This window comes from Armigeres subalbatus, chromosome 2 (assembly GCF_024139115.2).
Source record: "Armigeres subalbatus isolate Guangzhou_Male chromosome 2, GZ_Asu_2, whole genome shotgun sequence".
Lineage (NCBI taxonomy): Eukaryota > Metazoa > Arthropoda > Insecta > Diptera > Culicidae > Armigeres > Armigeres subalbatus.
This window is the reverse complement of record NC_085140.1, coordinates 139,049,536-139,071,062: the sequence shown is the minus strand read 5'-3', so window position 1 is coordinate 139,071,062 and position 21,527 is coordinate 139,049,536. Positions and strand designations below refer to the sequence as shown.

Here is a 21,527-nt window from a genome sequence, read left to right as displayed (position 1 = left end):
GCACCAGTCGGAGAATTACATCACACCAACACATTCGAGCGTCGCTGGCGCGACGACGACGACGGCTCACAGGCTGGCAGCTTTTCCAACAAACACCCACAAACATTACACCTTCCCGTGTGGTGCGAGGTATCCAGACTGGGAAAAGGATACTTGGGGGTGGTTAAAGGAGCAACAACGGAGACTTCGTTGGCTATAGTTATTTACAAGACGCACGACTTCGGAATTGCATGAGTGGAAAACAAACCACAACTGAGAGTGGGCTCGTTTCCAATGCACGCTCTCTCACGGCCATGATGCTGGGGGTGGAACGAGCGGGTGCGCATGACTTGGGAAAGCGAGTTATCTCCTCAATTTTCTGTTGTTGGATCGTGAATGTGAAGGATAAAACAATCTCTCAGTTATAAAGGAGATGGGAAACATTAACAACCCTAAACGACCGCACAGTTTTAGACTCTTAATTAGAATGAAACACTAAGGAGGTAATATATTAGTTTATTTATTACTGGGAATTGATTATTTTGACAGTTTTGTTTCTATTCTGGATTTTTTTTTGCTGATGTTGAATTAAGCGCATACCGCTTTTTCATTAGGCGATGCATTTGTAGTCGAATTTGCTCCGCTTTTTAGTACATGTTATCAAAATTAATGTTGATATTTTCATATGAAGAACCCATCAAATTTTGGTTAAATATCAATTAGCTTAGAGCAACAGATTTCATTAGAAGAACAGGTACTGAATTTTCAAATAATCACAAATGCGTAGTCTAGTCTAGTAACATCGAGCCGACGATGGTTCTTCGTGAAAGCGAACACTTGATCAATGTGTAGCAATTGTATACACACTTTTTGTAACTAAGCATAGACCGATTTACACACAATAAGTTAATTTCAGAGACAAACCAGTATCGAGCTTGAAGTCTTTTTAGAAAAGACTCCAAAAAAGGGGAATTTGGTCCCATTGTTTGTTTTTGAAAATGAACTGATCGGACATTGCCTTCTGAAGTTATTGAAAGATCATTGTTTTGTTCGCTTTCGGGAAAAATCGCAATAATTTAAAATTTGTGTTGGCTTCGATGTATATAAATGAGTGTATTAAAATTAAATCAATGAAAAAAATAAAACCCAGCTACCTAAAGTGCTAATTTAGTCCTTTTGTATGTAATTGTTTTCAAAATCTTCCTAAATGCATGGGAAAGGTAGCATCGCTGCTAGGTGGATTAATCTGGGATATTATTGTGCCTCATGGTTATTAGATTCAATAAATCATTCCTTTTCTTTAAATCTGCGTGGTTTTTACTCGTTATTCTCTATTTAAAGTCGAGCTTTAAAGAGTGCCTTCAACCGAACCACAAAATTGAAGTGTCCAAAACTATTAAATTTACGAAATAGTCAATACAAATTTTTAAATCGACTAAATCTAGCTAATTTTTTTGTTAATAGTAAAGTCATTCGTTTTGCTAACCATTGGTATACAAATGTTGGCATAATATCAACTAGGAACAAAGTTATAGACAAATGGGTGTCTACAACCGAACTTATTCCCTTATATGTATAATAAGTAATGGGCTTCGTGGCCGTACGGTTAGCGGCGTCGATTGTCTAAGCATATTTGCGTGCCGTGAAGTGTGAATTCGATTCCCGCCCTAGTAAGGAGAAAAATGTTCGTAGAGCGAAATATTCTCCACTGGTCTTCGGGGTGTTGTGTCCGTTGTCTTATACTAGGTGTTAAGTATTCAGTCTTTGCAACCTCTGGTCGAAGACGGTAATTCTGTCTTTTACATCTGTTCTGAAAAAAATCTGTCCAGCAGCACTGATCGACCAGCAGTTCTCCACACCTGAGATCACTATATCCATTATTGTATTGGTATCGGAAAAGCGCCACTCTCATCTCATATGTCGGATAAAAATCCGCCCTCTCACAACTTTCGCTCATTCTCTCCGCCAAGGATATGCCACGGAATATAAATCCTGCAAACGCGATGCTCCTTCGACACACAGTTGGAGTTTGGCATTCGTGAAAATCGGTCGCTTCGCTAATGGTGCGTTCCTGGATTGGCTCGGCTGTCTGCTGAAGAGGATTAATTCATTTAGCCACAGTAAGTGGTGGCACGGGCTGGAAAGTGTTCCAGAAGTGGTGCGCCCAGCACGGAAGGGGGTGATTTTCCTCCCACCCACTCGTACAACGTCAGTTGCCGATTCTTGGATAAGCTTTTGGAAGTACAGTAGTTGTGAGCGAGGGGTTGGTGTTGGTGTGTCGGACGGAAGTTTCATTCTGGAAGGATATCATCGTTCAGGTGATAGTAACTGGATTTCGGCCGTGGGGAAGGTGGTGTTTTGGAATTAGTTTCACTTCCAATAGGAAGTGGAGAAAAAAATGACGGTGACTAATTACATTCGTCTGGTTTGGTTATAGTTTAATTTGATAGTAAATTGCTTTCGGGAAGGCATAGTGAAAAAAGGAAGAAACTAAAGCTGGATTTTCCTTCGTTTATTTGACTCGGTTCAATTTCATGACTAGCATCAAGTAATGAAATAGCTACGGTTTCTTCAGAAGTGTGGTATACATTGTTACCAGATAACAGTGATCATAAGTTGTATTTTATCAGCGGTCATACCGAGCGTCTTGGTACTGTTTTGTCGAGGTTGTTTGGGGATCTCTCATATTCAAAAGCGGAAGTGAAAGCTTGTGAAGTAAAATTGCCAGAATGCGATCTCATGTTATATGTATCTCTGTTGTTGTGAGTCCCGACAATCACAATGTGAACAAGTGTAAGTGGAGGAATTCGTCTTGAAGAAGGTGGCTGGAAAGTAAAATACACCTCAGTTTTCCTCATGACTGCAGCACCGTAGATGATTCGTTGTTGAGTAATGTTATTGCCGCAGGAAAATAAGCCATTCTCATAAAAAATACTGGATATAAACACAAGATTTACCCTCTCCAAATTACCAGTGCAGTGGTTGAGCGACAAGTATAAGCTCTCGCATGGTGATTGCGTGCTGACTGAATACGTAGATTCGTGTTTTTGGGGTCTGTTGGGAACAACGGACGGTGCCTACTTTTGAGCTCGTAAAATGCTGCTACCGTGACAGTTACGATTGCAATTATAATTATAATTTCCATCAGCGCACAAAAAAGTGGAAAACAAAAAAGTTCAGTGCTGCTTTCGTGACGAATACTGGAAGTAATTAAAATGTTGCTTGGAAAATTTTAATTTACGTCCTCAGTGCAGTAAGCGACTCTTCGCCTGAGCCTGTAGTGGAATTTACCGGAAAAACGTTTTGTGGTGGGGGACATTGCGTGCGAGTTTTAAAACGTTTACGTTGCTGTGTGCAGTGCGCTATGAAAATGAAGGATTGTAATTGTAGTCTTTCTCCTCAAGCGGATCACAACAGTGAAGAAAATTTCCAGTAAAGGATAACCTGATCATAAGGTAAGTTCTTGATTGCGTGATGAAATGAAGTTACTGTACAGTAGTTCGTTCGCATGAAAGTATGTGTAAACATAATCCTGTGGGTTCGAAGTGGCTGATTATTGCACATTTCCCAAGAAATTTTGTAAAGTTTACAATAAGAGACTAGGAACACGCATAACGTTCATGTTTTGTGTAAATCGACAGTTCATTAAAAAGGATTGCAACATTATAAGATATTCAACCGCGTGAAAATAAAAATTGAGGCATGGAATTAAAAAAAGGGTTTCGCGTTGCAAACTTTTCATTTATTATTTTAGTAATATATCAGAGTCCACGGTTATGGGCTTCCTTAGACGAGCATAGACTTCCTGAAGGTGGTTTGGTTCAATGATCGGGTCTAGGACATTTTCAGACGTATATTTCCAGGGAACTGTGGAAGTACTTGATAAACACTAAGCTGTAAGGCGGAAATGTATCAGTGAAGGATGTAATGTCAACAAAAAGAGGGTACGCTCTTGGTCAGAAACATATGACCTATTACAGCCTCAAAAATTCTTGAAAATATCAGCTCCGATACCCATATTAGCATCTTTTTGATAAACTAGAAATCCTGCCGCAGGCTTCTTGTCAAAATTTTAAGAATTTTACCTGATGGTTTAGGGGTGGCACAAAAACGTTTTTTATATGGAAAAAATGTGGTTGATATCTTCGTATACTGTAAATCGTGTTAAATTAAAATGAAAAACTCCATTTGTTATTGTAAAGTTGCATCAAACAACATTTTTTACATTGGCGTAACTAGCCCCGATGCCTAGGGGGCTATAGCCCCTTTATTTATTTTCTCTCTTTTGAGCTTCTTTGAAAAAATCTCGAACCTTTCACCACCTCACTAAGTTATCTTAGGGGTAATGTGATAAATACGGTCCAACTACTTAAGGCAGTGGCGGATAAATCACACTCATCCATTTTCTTTAATCGCGTGCTTTCTGTTGTAGCCCACAGATGAACTGCTAAATAAGTGAATAAAAATAATATAATACAAAATACGTAGGCATTGGGAACTAGTTCTACACAACGTGGTCGAACCGTGGGCACGTCGTTATTTTGATACCAGGGGTTGGGTCTTACGACAGGATTAGATGTCAGTTGAAAAAGTGAAGAAAACCTAACTAAAGGGTTTTCAGGGTTTATTTCAAGCTAAGAGCAGCCAGCGACTCCATCGAGCCTAAAACCTATGAATTTTACTGTCTGAAGAATGTTGGAGGTCGCGTCTGCTCTGAAACATCATGTTTATGTGCAAGTCCTGAAGCGACATCTGATGTCGTCTGGTAAAATAACACAAGAACATCTGCGGGCTTCGTACGATACGTTAATCGATCGTTCATCGAAACTTGACCAGTGAACTTTTCAAAAGGGATATATTTTTTCGTGAAATTGAATGATATTGAAATATTTGTTTTTTGTTTTGATCAATTAGCGGACCCTGTATGTTTTTGCAAATCTATATACATGAAAATGAATTTTTGTCTGTCTGACCCTCATGGACTCCGATACTACTGATCCAATCGGTGTGAAAATATGTATGCAGAGGTTTGGGGGGGGGATTCTTAAGATGGTTTGAGACCCCTCCCCTGCATAACTTGAGAACCAATCAATTTTAGGCGAAACGAAGTTCATCGGGTCTGCTAGTATTTTAAAAATATTCTATCTGTCTTTAACGAAAAAATAATAATAATAATAATGCAACATTTTTCCGATTCCGATTTGATTAAGATATTCCGACGGGAATCTCCAAAGATTTCGACGGGAATCCTCCAAGCATACCGAAGGGAACCCTCCACGGATTCTGCAGGGAATACGCCAGGGATGTTACAGGGAATCCAAATTCCCCCGGGATGTTGACGGGAATCCTCAAAGGATTCCGACGGGAATGTTTCAGGAATTCCAACGGGAATATTTCAGGGATTCCGACAGGAATTTTCCATAGATTTTGTAGGCAATGTTCCAGGTATGTAAAGGCAAATCGTCGAAGGATTCCGAAGTAATCTGTCGAAGGATCCTGAAGCAAATCGTCAAGGGACACCGAATTAATCCTCCAGGGATTCCGAAAAGAATCATCCATCGATTCCGATGGGAATCCTCCAGGGATTCCAAAGCAAATCATCGAAGGATTTCGAAGCAAATCGTCAAACTAAATCTTCGAGGAATTCTGAAGCGAATCTTCGAATGAATCAGAAGTAATTCGTCGAGGGATTCCAAAGTAAATCGTCAAGGGTCTCCGAGCTAAATCTTCGAGGAACTCCGAAGCGAATCTTCTAATGAATACGAAGTAATTTGTCGAGGGATTTCGAAGCAAATCATTAAGGGATTCCGAGGTAAAACATCGAGAGACTCCGAATAAAATCTTCAAGGGATTCCGAAGCAAATCGTCGGAGGATTCTGATACAAATCGCCAAGGAATTCCGAAGCAAGTCTCCGAATGATTCCGAAACAAATCTTCGAACGATTCTTGCAAAAAGCAAATCAACGATGAGAATCCCTCTCGGACTCTGATGAGAATCTTTCTTAGAAATGAGAAACAAGCTCATTTGTATACACATTATGATACACACTTAAAATAAATCGCAGATTACTGAGAAATTTCAACAAAATCTCAAAAGCAGAACTATTCGGTAAATTATTTTAAAGATTTTCGGTGGTTTTGACAGTTGAACAAATAAAAAAATACCAGTAATCATTGGCGTAAATAAGGGGGGGCCGGGGGGGGGCCTGGCCCCCTCCAGACCTACTTGTGGCCCCCCCAGAAAATTTTGAAAAGTAATTCCAACTTAGTCAGTTTTTATTTCATTTACATATTTCCTACATATTTCTTAATTTTGATTATGAATTCTATAAACATATTTTTTGTTGCGTTATCACATCTATGACCATTTGTTCAGCAAAGCATCGAAATATTTAAGTTGGAACATTTTCCCGGGAACATTTTCTCGATTTTTAAGCTAAAATCAATGCCGCTTCTAATTCAGTTGCTAGCTTAAAATAATAAATTTGTTCTGCATTTGTTTGACTAGTATCCTGGTCGCAGAAACATAAAAACATAATTGTATTAAGATATAAATATTTCTGTTCTATTAAACTACCATCCGCTTCAAAAAAGACTGAAGCAACTACATCAAAATGAGCACATGTACACAAATCCGGTCAATGAAATTTCGAACGACCATTCTTTCAAAAATCTTCGAGTTAATCGCAAGGTATGCCGCAAAACAGTTGATCAAATTCCTATGGAGCTTTTTGCTCTCGCTAGATAATTCTGGCACAGAAAGATATAAAATTATAAAACTTAAGAATCTTTGTTACAATGACAGAAAAATCAACAACGCTTTCCATTGAAAGTATTAGGACAAAACTTAGGCAACCTTCGCACTCACAACAGAGATTGCATTAAAGATATATTTTTATAATCCTCAAAAGATCTTGTTCCATTTAATTTTTTGGCGATTTCATAAGGATCATCGGAAAACTCTTTTGTGTCTGCTTTAGTTAGAATTTGATTTTTAGGATAAAAAAAATTAGATTTAGAAACCAGTTCGTATCAGAAAACATTTCTTTTGCAGCACAATTCAGATCGATTTGGTTGCTTCTCAAGTCTCTTTGATTTTTGCAGAGAAATCTTTCACCTATTCAGAAAACCATAATAAATGTTATTCTGGAATTTGATTTATGACTCATAATTTTATGACTCATGGAATTTATGACTCATAAAAAAACACTTTAGGATTCCAAATTTGTGTTCATCGGTCCTTAACTATTTCACCACATAGCATACATTTTGAAATTGCATGAATACTTATATTGATTATGACAAAATTTCGTGGAATTTATTCCACATCTAAAGAGTTTCAAAAATTTCAAGTTTCAAAAAATCGAGATCTTTATACATTAAGTAATCATGGAAATGCTTGAAAACTTTCAGAAATATACTCATATCGAATTTCATTTATAGATAATTCGAAGAAGATTCTTGAATCTTAGATTACACACTTATCCACATTTAGTAACATGGAGAAGACAAGTTGACACAGACACAGCGTTTTGAAGCAATCACAGCATCATTGGAAATCAATTGTATTATTCGCGTTTTTTTTATGTTAGTTCTAGGACGAATGAGCGATAAACTTAGTCAAACAATTTTTATTGCAATCCATGCGAACAGTGCTTTAAATCGCCTTTGAAAATTACATCCCACCAGCTGGTGCCATGGCCCCCCCTAGACCGAGACTCTAGTTACGCCTATGCCAGTAATTCGGTGAAATATTTACCGAACAATTCTGCTGTTGAGATTTCGGTGAAATGAAGCAAAATTCACTGAAATCTGTGAAATTATTTAAGTGTGTAGAGAAACTAAGAAAGCAAACTTATACTTTTCAGTAATTCATTATTCTATATGTTGAAAGTTTATATCATTGCTTACTAACTTTTTAAATCCTAGAGGTGGCTATTTTTTTTCTAGGAAGGGCTAAGCTCTCCCTAGCCCCCACCTTATTTACACCAATGATTTTCTAGTTCATTTTATCTTTTCGGCCGAAAATTTCTTATATTTTTCGATCCGATCCTCTATTCGTTTGGATCACCAGAATAGTTTGGGTTTTATACATGACAAATGTAGTTTCCGTCGACATATTGGGTGAGCAAATCTGATCTTCTTCTTCTTCTTATTGGCATTACATCCCCACACTGGGATAGAGCCGCCTCGCAGCTTAGTGTTCATTAAGCACTTCCACAGTTATTAACTGCGAGGTTTCTTAGCCAGGTTACCATTTTTGCATTCGTAATATCATGAGGCTAACACGATGATACTTTTATGCCCAGGGAAGTCGAGACAATTTCCAATCCGAAAATTGCCTAGACCGGCACCGGGAATCGAACCCAGCCACCCTCAGCATGGTCTTGCTTTGTAGCCGCGCGTCTTACCGCACGGCTAAGGAGGGCCTAAGAAGAGCAAATCTGATCACGTTATTCATAAAAGGCCCATCGAAAAAGCTTAAGGGAAGCATTTTGATCTGTCCTCCCTCAAATAGCTGGAATATATCGGCCTCTGTTATAATTACGTTACGGCTAGTGCGATTTTTGTTATTTCAACAACAAACCCAGCCAAATTTATATCAAATTTTGTTACAATATTTTTCTGAAATAAATAACTCCCCATGGGTGAACGACCCTAGATAACAACATGCGGTTTCCACTAGATAAAAGAAGGATACATAAGTAGGGAATAAAATAGCCATAAATATAGGAAGCCTTTTGGTGATAAACAAAAACACATTTCCTAACCAGCCCTACTGTTTAGTAAATCTTATTATAGATCTAAGAAGCTTTGTCCAAATGCATTTTTTCGTCTATCATGGATGCGATATCCGTGGATGTGAGCCTTTATGTGCGTACATAAAATAGTGCGCGATACGGTCGCACACTTTCACGTTCATGCTCCAACTCCAAGATAGTTTAAATGCGTTAGAAAAGTCACTAAAAACTTATTTTGAAAAGGAGATCATTGTGAACGCAGCAAGTTTTATAAATTTTGTATCAAATTACAATAGGTGAAAATAGGTGAAAACATTAAATTAAATAGGTGAAAACATCGAAAAAACTTAAGGACACTCCACACGGAATCCAAATTTTAAAGTACTCGCGTTTTGAAGTTAACTTCAAGTTAACGCAGAGATAAGAAAATTATTTTGAGCTTTTTAGTGGAATGTTTTCACCTGTCATAAGACGAGTTTGAACAGTCCCATTGAATTCCACCACTTAATTGTATCCTGACAGATACGTATTTCGACCTCAACAGTAAGGCCGTCTTCAGTGTCTTGTACTCGTCGAGTCAAGTACAAGACACTGAAGACGGCCTTACTGTTGAGGTCGAAATACGTATCTGTCAGGATACAATTAAGTGGTGGAATTCAATGGGACTGTTCAAACTCGTCTTATGACAGGTTAACGCAGAGGTTAACACGGTTTTTAAACAGCAAAAAATGTTCAAAAAATTGGTATTTTCATATCTCCGGAGGGGTCGTTCAATAATGATGTCACAGATTTTAGGGGGGTGTTTAAGATTTTGTGACAATACATATACTAGGAATACAAAAAGCGTGACAGAGGGGGGAAGGTGGGTTTCTAAAAATTTTAAAAAGTAGTGGGCGTCATAGTTGAATAAACCCTGAACAGTTTTCTCAAAGTGGCTGCATTGACAAAAGTGACAAAAGAGGTTCATAAATGTATTCGGGAGGGTGCGGTGAAGTCAGATAGTTTTGCCTTTCTCGTATACTAAGTACACTGAATTCTCTTTTTACACGATTGATGCGTGCGTGCAAAAAGAAAATCGTGTAAAAAAATTGTATTTTCGAGAAATCGTGTAAAAAAATCGCGCATTTTCGAGAAATCGTCTAAAAATAAAATGCATTTTTTTGGAAGTTACGAAAAAAATATGCATTTGTGTCTTCTGCCAATTATGATGCTACATATGTTCTACTACTCCAGTTATTCAAGAATTTCCAAGAAACCACTATGACTGCGCACTGATTTGAATATGATACATGCTCTTTGGGCCCTCCTTAGCCGTGCGGTAAGACGCGCGGCTACAAAGCAAGACCATGCTGAGGGTGGCTGGGTTCGATTCCCGGTGCCGGTCTAGGCAATTTTCGGATTGGAAATTGTCTCGACTTCCCTGGGCATAAAAGTATCATCGTGTTAGCCTCATGATATACAAATGCAAAAATGGTAACCTGGCTTAGAAACCTCGCAGTTAATAACTTTGGAAGTGCTTAATGAACACTAAGCTGCGAGGCGGCTCTGTCCCAGTGTGGGGATGTAATGCCAATAAGAAGAAGAAGAAGAAGAAGAACATGCTCTTTGTGAAACATAGAATAGAATGTGCTCACAACAGATGTTCTAAGTCATCCAAGAAATCCCTGAAGTAAGGCCTTATGGTCTACACGCGTTTGTGGACCGTTTTGAATATGGTACATGCCCTTTGTAGAACATTGAGTAAAACAGATGTTCCTAATCATCCGAGAAATCCTTGAAGTAAGGACTTAGGGTCTTCCGAAGTTCATTCGGACCGTTTTTAATATGCTACATGCCCTTTGTAAATTATAGAATAGAATGCGTTCACAACAGATGTTTTTAGTCGTCCGAGAAATCCCTGAAGTAAAGTCTTGAGCTCTACCTGCGTATCTATAGATCATTCGGACCACAAAGGCATGTTTCACATTAAAAACTGGCCAATAGATCTCTGATTAAGCGTATAGACCTTAAGGCATGACTTCAGAGAATTCTTGGCTGACCACTCCCACATGTCATGATCGCATTCTATTCTGTGTACCACAAAGGACATGTTCCACTTTTTTAACTGACCAATAGTATACTGATAGGCGTGTAGACCTTAAAGCCTGACTTCATAGAATTCTTACCCACATGTCATGATCGCATTCTATTCTGTGTACCACAAAGGGCATGTTCCATGTCCATATGTCATGAATACGATTATGCGGTTACGCGAGTAGACCTCAAGGCCTGACTTCAGGGAATTCTTGGAAGACCATACCCCGTATCATGAACGCATTCTAGTATGTGTAACACAAACTGCATGTTCCATGTTTGAAACTGGCCAATAGATCACTGATTAGGCGTGTAATCCTTAAGGCCTGACACTCCCACACGTCATGATCGCATTCTATTCTGTGTGCCACAAAGGGCATGTTCCATGTTTAAAAATGGTCAATAGATCTCTGGTTACGCGTGTAGACCTTAAGGCCTAACTTCAGGGAATTCTCGGATGACCATACCCATATGTAATGAACGCAATTTTTTCTATGTACCGTAAAGGGCGTGTTCCATATTTAAAACTAGCCTATAGATCTCCGATTACGCGTGTAGACCTTAAGGCCTGACTTCATAGAATTCATGGATGCCCATACTTGTCATGATCGCATTGTATTCTGAGTACCTCAAATGGCATGTTGCATATATAAAACTGGTCAATAGACATCTTTTATCCGTGGAGACCCTAAGGCCTGACATATGCTATGAACGTATTCTATACTTTGTACCTCCTTTTTTAACAATCCGATAAGGCACAAAAAAAATATATATATTTTTTGAAAATCGCGTAACTTTGTGAACATCGTGCAAATAAAAATCGTGCAAATTTTAATCGTGGAATTTGAAAAAAAATCGTGAAAAATAAAATTGTGTAAAAAAATCGTGTAAAAACAGAATCCAGTGTATACGTAAAGGCTATTCAGATGTTCCTAAACTGTTTGGGTATGCGACCCACCTAGCAGAATCGCATAATGCTTGCTACCCATATGGTACCAAATGCATAGATTTCTAGAAAATAGATAAAAATGAGCTCCCGTTTAATTGGACAAATGATAAATTGCTTCATGTATTCGTCAAAATCTCGTCAATTTTTTATCTATTAGAATTGGATGTGAATTGGATATGGATGGGATTTGGCTTGAATTTAGATTGCAGGGTGTCCATTCAATTCTAATTTTTGATTCTCCGTTTTTTCCCGGTTCCCAAATCCAGGTACATCAGATTTTGGGTAACAAGAGATATGCTCAACAAATATCAAGGAGACGGAAATAATTGTGACACCAATAACTTTCCTTTAAACAGACAATTAAACCAAAATTTAAAAATATAACAAAAACTTGTCATTAGCTCAGCTTACTTAGTAAGATCTTTCATCTGTTTATCTGCCAACTCATTTTGCGTTTCAGCCACCAGCTTGACCTTTTCAATTCAAGATTTTTCATCATCCGAGTTGCCTCCCGTTTACGGTGCTTTTCCTTTGCTGAATCGTCCTTTTCCTTCTTTTCGTTATCCAAAGCTTCCTGATATATTTGGTCCGCAATCTTTGCGTATTGAACTAATTTCTTCGTGATGACAAAATCCTTTACGCTTCCAACTTTCGCCAGGACGTCGTATACAATACGCTAAGTCACCAAGCTTTCCTCTTCTTGATTTACAATGAGGCAGTCTTTGTTCACTGAGAAACCGCGCTCCAAAGTTGCATTACCATGCGACATAATGCAGATGTCGCGGACGAGGACCAGTAAGTTAGGCAACTTACTCGATGACTGCTGTATAATGCTTTCCCAAAATGTGTCTAGGCGTGTCACTTCTCTTCTGTAGTTAGAACAGGCTGATTTTACCTCCGGTTCATCGATGAAGTTACGATATTCGACCAATATATCTGCTTGTGTACCAGATAGATGATCTTTTCCACTAGATGATCAAGTAAGAAGGACAAACGTTTCTTAGCTGTTTCTGGTGAGTCAGTGATTACTTGTGAGCTCAGGCAAGACACGTATCGTGTAAGCGAGTAAGTGAGAGGAGATTTGTCGATTTTTTTTTGTAGAAATGCAATATAAAATGATTTGCATTCATTTCTGAAGAACAAAATATGCGATTTTTTCACAGGCGAAACACTCTTTAACGATACTTTAGTGGCGAATCCGACGTCCACTTAATTGCTAGTGAGTAGATTCTCGTCGCTCAACTCAACGGATACCAAAGCTTTGATATCAACTTTCAGATATTTTGGCTTGACCACTCTTTCCATAATTGGTTTTATGAGATTTACCAGAGCGCCGAAAAGAAACGGAACCATCGGTGCATCGGATTGAAACATCTTAAGAAATGGCTCAACAGTTGCCGCCATAGACATCAAAAAGGACAATCTGGCCTCTAGCTAGCTAGGATCATTTATTTCTTTAGCAATCGTAGAAAATACTTCCGATGTATGAACCGTAACGAAACTTCGTTTATAATCAAGATGCGATTCCTTCAATTTTCTGTCGTGTTGCTTCTTTACAGCATTTACGTAAACCTTCAAGAAAGGCAACATTTTGCAGGCTCTCTCGGCGACTCGTTGATTTTTCACCCAGCGTACACCACAGAATTTCAGCGGAAACAGAGAAGATCCGGTTACAGTTGAATAATCCGCACGTCGCAGAAGTACATCTTTGAACTAATTATGCAGTGCGTACAAGAAGTCATCAATGTTCCACAATGTTTTTTGCGCACCTGATTTTCCTCATTATTTCAACAATTCGGTTAAGCTATCAGTACACTATTTGTCATTATGACAAATATTTACCAAGTAGGTCTGATATCCATCCTAAAAAGCTCAAAATAATGTTCTTACTGTTTGCGTCCCGCAATTAAACTTGACTCTAATGTTGTTTTCCCTTCTCGTGACTAACGAAGGCTATTTTGAAAGTCTTATTGCACCATTTACAGCGAGCAGATCCACAATCTTTCGGATTCGGTGCACTCCAGGGGAATTCCTCTTCGTACCGCGGTGCGTAGTTTGTCGGCATGACTTTTAGGTTCGGATCAATAGTTAGAACTAGTGGAATTAAATTTTGAATGAGTAAATAGCTTACCTGATTCACTGATATCTAAATCGCCTTCCTTGCGCTCAATTGAAAGATTGTAAAACACGAAACAACGTTTGAAATTTGAAACACACGTGCAAGCAGCAAAGTAGCCAAATATGAATGATGCAAGAACAAGAATGGTGTCAAAATATGTTTTGTTTCATACAAAATTGACAGCGGTATGGCTGATTGCTGGATATTCAGTCACAGGTGGTGCAAGTACATAAGGGTTGCTGACGGTTAATCAGCGCATAGAAAAGATGGGAAACGTTTCCCGATGAAAACAAATCCTATCCTTCCTTTGCATTTGAAAGAGAAAGGGAAATGAGGGAAATTGTGGTTTTTGACAGTGAGTTGATAGAAAATTATTAAGCTGACAGATGAAAAGTTGATTTTTTCCCGATGACTTTCAACAATTCCCGCATTTTTCCCGGTTTTTTCCCGGCTGTTCGTAATTCCAGGTTTTCTTCCGGTTTTCCCGACTGGACACCCTGAGATTGAATTTGGATTGCATTTGTAAAGGTTTTAGTTGAATTAAATTTGAATTAGATTTGTAGTTGAATTGGATTTGGGTTTATTAGGATTGGATTTGGATATGAGCTGGATTTGGATTTTATTGGGATTGGATTTGGATATGGATTTGATTTAGATTGAATTTTGATTGAATTAAAATTAGATGTGGATTACATTTGAACAAGATTTGGATTGTATTTAACTTCATTCTAATTGCCCAAATATCGTATAACAAAAAAAGGCAATTGACTTCGTAAAATTTGTTATTCTCTAGTTATCCAATCATTAAGTAATGACCCTAATCTGAAAGCTGGTATTGATTTGTGGGCAAAATAGTAACAACAGTGACATAGATTTGTCTTGGTGGGTCGATTGATCAGTCCACGATCTCCCTGGGGGTCGCAACCCACAGTTTGGGAGCCCATGGGCTATATGAAGTACACAAATTCTTCTACCACCTCGATTTCGTCACCACCGATGCAAACTCGCGGTTGGTGGCTCACATTGTCTTCTCTTGAACCTCTTCCTATCATGTACTTTGTCTTCGACGTGTTAATGACTAGTCCGATCCGCTTGGCTTCCCTCTTCAGTCTGATGTAGGCTTCCTCCATCTTCTCAAAGTTACGTGCCATAATATCTATGTCGTCGGCGACGCCAAATAGCTGGACAGACTTATTGAAAATTGTACCACTCGTGTTAATCCCTGCTCTTCGTATTACCCCTTCTAAAGCGATGTTGAATAGCAGACACGAAAGACCATCACCTTGCCGTAACCCTCTGCGGGTTTCGAAGGGACTCGAGAATGCCCCTGAAACTCGCACATCACCCGATCCATCGTCGCTTTGATCAACCGTGTCAGTTTATCCGGAAATCCGTGTTCGTGCATTAGCTGCCATAGCTGGTCTCGATCGATTGTATCATATGCGGCTTTGAAGTCGATGAATAGATGATGTGTGGGCACGTTGTATTCGCGGCATTTCTGCAGTACTTGGCGAATGGCGAATACCTGGTCTGTGGTGGAGCGTTCCCCAATAAAACCCGCCTGGTACTGCCCCACGAACTCCCTTGCAATTGGTGCTAGTCGACGGCATAAAATTTGGGAGAGTACCTTGTAGGCGGCATTCAGCAATGTGATTGCGCGGTAGTTGCTACAATCCAGCTTATGGCCCTTTTTGTAGATGGGACACACGACACCTTCCATCCACTCCTGCGGCAAAACTTCCTCCTCCCAAACCTTGGTAATGATCCAGTGCAGCGCTCTAGCCAGTGCCTCACCACCGTGTTTAAATAGATCTCCTGGTAGTTGGTCAACCCCAGGGGCTTTGTTGTTCTTCAGCCGGCCAATCTCCTCCTGGATTTCCTGGAGATCCGGAGCCGGTAGAATTATGTCCTGCGCGTGTTCCCCAAGGTCCATCACCATACCGCCATCGTCGTCTGCCACATCGCCATTCAGGTGCTCTTCGTAGTGCTGCCGCCACCTTTGGATCACCTCACGCTCGTTGGTAAGAAGGTTCCCGTTTATGTCCTTACATATATCAGGCTGTGGCACGTGGCCCTTACGTGAACGGTTTAACTTCTCATAGAACTTCCGTGTGTTATTAGCGCGGTACAGTTGGTCCGTCTCTTCACGGTCTCGATCTTCCTGCTGACGCTTTTGACGTAAACTACGTCTAAGGGGAAGAATCTGATACAGGGTGTAAAACGGAAATTTCCAAATTCGAGACCGTCACGAAATTAGGATAGATTTCAAACGCTAATAGCTCCTTTATCTTTCAATGGATTTTCGAGATTTTATTATCAATCGAATCCGCAACTCTCCAGCAATTTTTTAAGCCTATTGAAATTATTGATTGTCAACGAAAATTTTTTAAAAATTCCAAATCTTCACCAACCCAGTAAAATTTCACAGTTTCGTTACGACCGCCGCTGCGGTTGGTTTTTGCGCTCTACTTTTGTGCGATGATTCGCACAAAAAGTACAAAATAGAACCAGAGCAATGACCGCGGTCGGAGCAAAAAAGTAGTGTTTATGAAAAAGTGCTACAGATGCTGGACATGTTCATGTAAGCAAGAAGTGAATATTAAAATTGATCAATTTTAAACAAACACTCTAACTTTTCGAAGGAAATTGAGTAAAATTTCTGTGGGATAGAAAGAGAGAGCAATGCAATTTTACTCAGTCACTGAGTAGGTGAAAGTTAGGGTGTATCCTACTATTTATGCAGCATCCCTTTAAAAAAAAAACACTTCAAAAGCATTTAATCACCATTTAATAGGCAATTAACTATGAAATGCATAATTCACTTTAAGTCGAATAACAATCGGAGAAAGGCATCATCACCACTGCGGAATAATAAATTTGGGGTTTTTAAATGAAAATTTTAAATTGTCATATCCAACCATTTTCATATATAGTGAGTTACGCCAATTTTGTTCGAAACATAAATGGATTGGTGTGCGATCGAACATGATTTGCGGAAAAACTACACATTACACGCGGCAAAACGTTTACATATACAAACCTCGCTACCTCCCGACCCCATATATCCAACATCCCAATGGTTGTAATTTGACTAAGCACGCACGCGCAGTTTGAAGCTTGTATGAGAATTACTATGAAAACAGTAAATTTTTCGGAAAACCGTTTTGCAACGTTGGTCATTAATATCTAAAAATATATGAGTACGTTGGCAACATAGGAAACTTAGCAAGTGAATAAATCGTCTTTATTGCGAAACAATTCGCTGCTTGCAAGAAAAATTATTAAGGAAATACTATATTGTGGGAAATTCAATTGAGCAGGTGAAAGAATAACATCAATAATGAGCAGTTTTATTTTCTTTATAACTTTGCTTACAAAAATCCGATCGGTTCGCACCAACAATCGTATTACAGATTTAGAAATATTCTACGAAGTCTTCGGGTTGATTATATTTAGGGGGTGATCCTCCAGTGCCGGACACATAAGCCATTAAACAAAAAAAACTTTAACTATCCGGATTATATTTCCTTTTATACCATACTAGCAGAACGTACCCTGCGTTGCTCGGGTATTTTCGTTTAACGTTCGAAATGTCATTTTCTGCGTTGATTGCGACGACGCCGCACTCTAGATCATTTTTCCAGCGATCGAATTTGGTTTTCTCCAAACTCGCCTTAATATTGTATTTTGACAATTTTCCCAACTTTTCCTTTAAAATTTACTAACCTTATGCATATAGAAACACAGCTGATCCCAATACGAATCGATTAGTGAGGAAATCTCGCAAATCGGTCATCCTCTTCGTGAGTTATATTGCCTCAAAGGAAGAATAGATAGAAGAAAGACACAAAATATGACTATTGGCCATTAGACTGGCCCAGATTACTATGGGGAGAAAAAAATGTTGTCGAATTCCACGGGGCACCCCCCAGGATTGGGTCTTTGGGTGAGAAAATCAATCTCTGAAAATTTCAGCTCAATCGTTTGTTGCATAAGCTGGCGCATTTGATTTGAAGTTTGTATGGGGATTTCAGCCAAAATGTATAGGAAAATACACCTCCGTCACTCATTCGATCTGGAAATTGGTTCTGATTGCACGATTGATCTCAGAATTGCAAAAACGGCAGTTGGTATGCTACAGAACAATTTCACAGAACATTGCATGATGATTAAATAAACTTTTATATAATTTTCGGCTGAATTATTAGGAGCTGATTTGTGTATTTTTGTGTTTTTTGATCGAATTGCATCAGCCGAAACCCATATAAAAGTTCATTTAATCATCATACAATGTTCTGTGGAATTGTTCTGTAGCATACCAACTGCCGTTTTTGCAATTCTGAGGTCAATCGAGCAATCAGAACCAATTTCCAGATCGAATGAGTGACGGAGGTGTATTTTCCTATACAAATTTTCAGAGATTGATTTTCTCACCCAAAGACCCAATCCTGGGGGGTGCCCCGTTGAATTAGACAACATTTTGTTTCTTGGGCCAGTCTATTGGCCATTGATGATTCATACAAACTATATTTGATCATTTGAAGTGGAGCTTATTTGACTCTCTTCAGCTTAATTTTTTACATCCTAATCCAAATTCCCACCTTTTTCAATGTCCTCTTCAATTTTGTTTCTGCTAATTTCTGTGGCTTCTCAGCAAGAAGAAACAATTGAATTGAAGTAAGTGTAGTTTTGTACAAAGTTTATCACATGAAGATCTGATATTCCTTGCCGTTAGAAGCCTGTTCAATAGCTTCCTTTTGTACTTAATAAGATGAAGGAGGGACTTCTGCAAGTAGTGTCGTTTTAAGAAGTGTCCGGTATTGGGAGGTGTCCGGCGCTGGGAGATCTTCCCCTAAATCAGCGGTTCTCAACCTGGGGTACATGTACCCCTGGGGGTACCTTTGCTGGACCTAGGGGGTACCTCGGACAAAAATGCGTAATGGCGGACGTATTACAATTCCAATCAAAACTCATTGATAAAAAAAAGACAGAATCATAAAGTTTTGATAATTGTGTATTTTTTATTTCAAAAATTTATATTGTACATAATATGCAATGCGATCAATAAATCCCAACTGAATTCTGCCTTCCACAACCAGCAAAATGTAATAAGAACTTCGGAACAAAAGAAACGAACAAAACGTTGAATGAACAAAATTATTTGATTTTTCACTAAAGCTCGTTTGCTTCGTTGCAAGAGGATTAGAAGCATCCTTCTACGCTTCTCGAAAGCCTTCTTCCGAACAGCTTGAAGCCCTCCTTTCAAGAGGCTCGGCAGCCTCCTGGGCACTTCAGAAGCCTCCTTCCAAGTCGTTAGGTTGCCTCCTATCAAGAGGCTCGTAAGCCTTCTTTCAAGAGGATCGTAAGCCTCCTTTCAAGAGGCTCCGAAGCCTCCTTTCAAGAGGCTCGGAAGCCTCATTTCAAGAGGCTCTTCTTCTTTTAAAAGGCTCGGAAGCCTCCTTGCAAGAAGCTCAAAGACTTTTTTTCTTGAGTCTCAAAAGCCTCCTTTCAAGAGGCCCGGGAGCCTCCTTTCAAGATCCTTCCAAGAGGCTCAGAAGCCACCTTTTAAGAGGCTCAAAAGCCTCCTTTCAAGAGGCTCAAAAGCCTCATTTCAAGAGGCTCTGAAGCCTTTTACAAGAGGCTCGGAAGGCTCCTTTCGAGAGGCTCGGAAGCCTCTTTTCAAGAGGTTCAGAAGCCTCCTTTCAAGTGGTTAGGGTGCATCCTTTCAAGAAGCTCATAAGCCTCCTTTTGAGAGGCTCGGAAGCCTCGCTTCAAGAAGCTCGGAATTCTTCTTTCAAGAGGCTTGGAAGCATGAGGCTATCAAGAGGCTCAGAAGCTTCCTTTCAAGATGCAAAGGAAGCCTCCTTTTAAATGGCTCCAAAACCGCCTTCAAGAGGCTCGGAAGCCTATCTACAAGAGGCTCAGAAGCCTTTAATCAAGAGGCGCGGAAACCTACTTTAAAGGGATTCAAAAACTGAAAGGAGCTTCCCTTCAAAGGGCTCGGAATTATTTTTTCAAGAGGATTGGAAGCCTACTTTTGAGAGGGGGTACCTCAATTAATGCAAAAGTTCGAAGGGGTACCTCTCAAGAAAAAGGTTGAGAACCGCTGCCCTAAATAGTTAGTGATCCGCCTCACGTAAGGATCTCTCACATACGGGGCGTTTTCTATAGTAATTTCTATACAAACTTCAAACTGCTCGTACTCAGTTATGTTATAACCAATTCAGTTGAAAATTTAGGAGGTTAACCAAAACAGCAAATGTTATCGTTCAAGCATAAGGTAGCGAAAAAGTCAAAATTTCAATCACTCTAGGCTCTAACCAAAATAATTATCTTATGATCTGTTTTACGTAGTTTACGTCGGGCGGTCGTATCTTGTATATAACCCTTCTGATTTTTTTTCCGAAAAATTGAATTTTGTCTGTTCCGCGCCTGTTTATATCGTGCCTCGTTCGCCATCGTGCGGTATTGCAGCAATCTCGCCCATGCTGCATTCTTCTCTTCTACTAACTGCTCACATTCGCCGTCATACCAGTCGTTTCTCTGATCCGGGGGCACCGTGCCAAATGCAGCGAATATCTCTCCAGCCATCTTCAAGAGACGCTGCGCCTAGCTGCTCTTCCGTTGGGAGTGCCACTTCCAGCTGCTGCGTGTATTCTTGGGCTAGTCTACCGTCTTGTAGCCGCCCAATGTTAAGCCGCGGCGTCCGACTTCGACGCGTGTTGTACACCATCGAGAGTTTTGAGCGCAGGCATACTGCAACGAGGTAGTGGTTCGTGGTTCGTGATGTCAGAGAAGAATTTACCGTCGATTAGAACGTGGTCGATTTGGTTTTCCGTTTCTTGGTTAGGTGATGCGAAGTTTATGCATCGTTGGCCGTTGTCATTCAATACGGTGTGCAGACTATCCGGTCCGATGACCGGTCTATACATTTCCTTCCTTCCTACCTGTGCGTTCATGTCACCGATGACGATTTTGACGTCCCGCAGTGGGCATCCATCGTCTGCTCTAGCTGTGCGTAGAACGCTTCTTTCTCGTCGTCGGATCTCCCTTCGTGTGGGCAGTGCACGTTGATGGTGCTATAGTTGAAGAAACGGCCTTTAATCCTCAGCTTGCTCATCTCATCAGCTTTGGTAGAAGGTAGCCGCTCGATGCCCGCTTTTCCACACTTTCTGTCCTGTCCAGAAAATCTCCTGCAGCGCCACGACGTCGAAGTTGCGGGGATGTAATGCATCGTAGATCATCCTGTCGCAACCTGCGAAACCTAGCGACTTGCAGTTTCATGTTCCAAGCTTCCAATCGTGATCCTTTATTCATCGCCTTGGTCTTTGCCGATTATATCGAGTCGCATTATCTAATTATTGGTTTTCCAGGCGGCTTATTGAGCCTGCGCAAACTTCCTGTCTCGTCGGAGGGCCGTCGTGTCAGGGCTGTTTAGCGTTCCACCTAACACCAGGACTTGGGCTTGTGCGCTTTGAGCGGCACACGGTCGCTTTGGTGGGGCCTACTTGCGGATACATGCAGCTTTTTATAGAGGTTTAACAGGGCCCACTGTCAAACCCCACCACATCCTAGGCAAGCCCCACAACTCGCAGATGGCCTGGAGAGGGATCGTCAAGCCCTTGGACATAGTCCCTGCTGCCCGCGGGTCAGCTAGTAATCCATA

At 40.0% G+C, this 21,527-nt stretch overlaps 1 protein-coding gene across 1 annotated transcript in view; it reads left to right on the top strand.

Moving 5' to 3' along the window:
* The first annotated feature begins 2,071 nt into the window (after positions 1 to 2,071).
* The window catches only part of LOC134210913 (basement membrane proteoglycan), a 654,698-nt gene continuing 635,242 nt past the window's right edge, over positions 2,072 to 21,527 (top strand). Inside the window, exon 1 of the mRNA XM_062687352.1 lies at positions 2,072 to 3,434. The gene's annotated coding sequence lies outside the window, so the exon portion shown is untranslated. The remainder of the gene's footprint in view (positions 3,435 to 21,527) is intronic.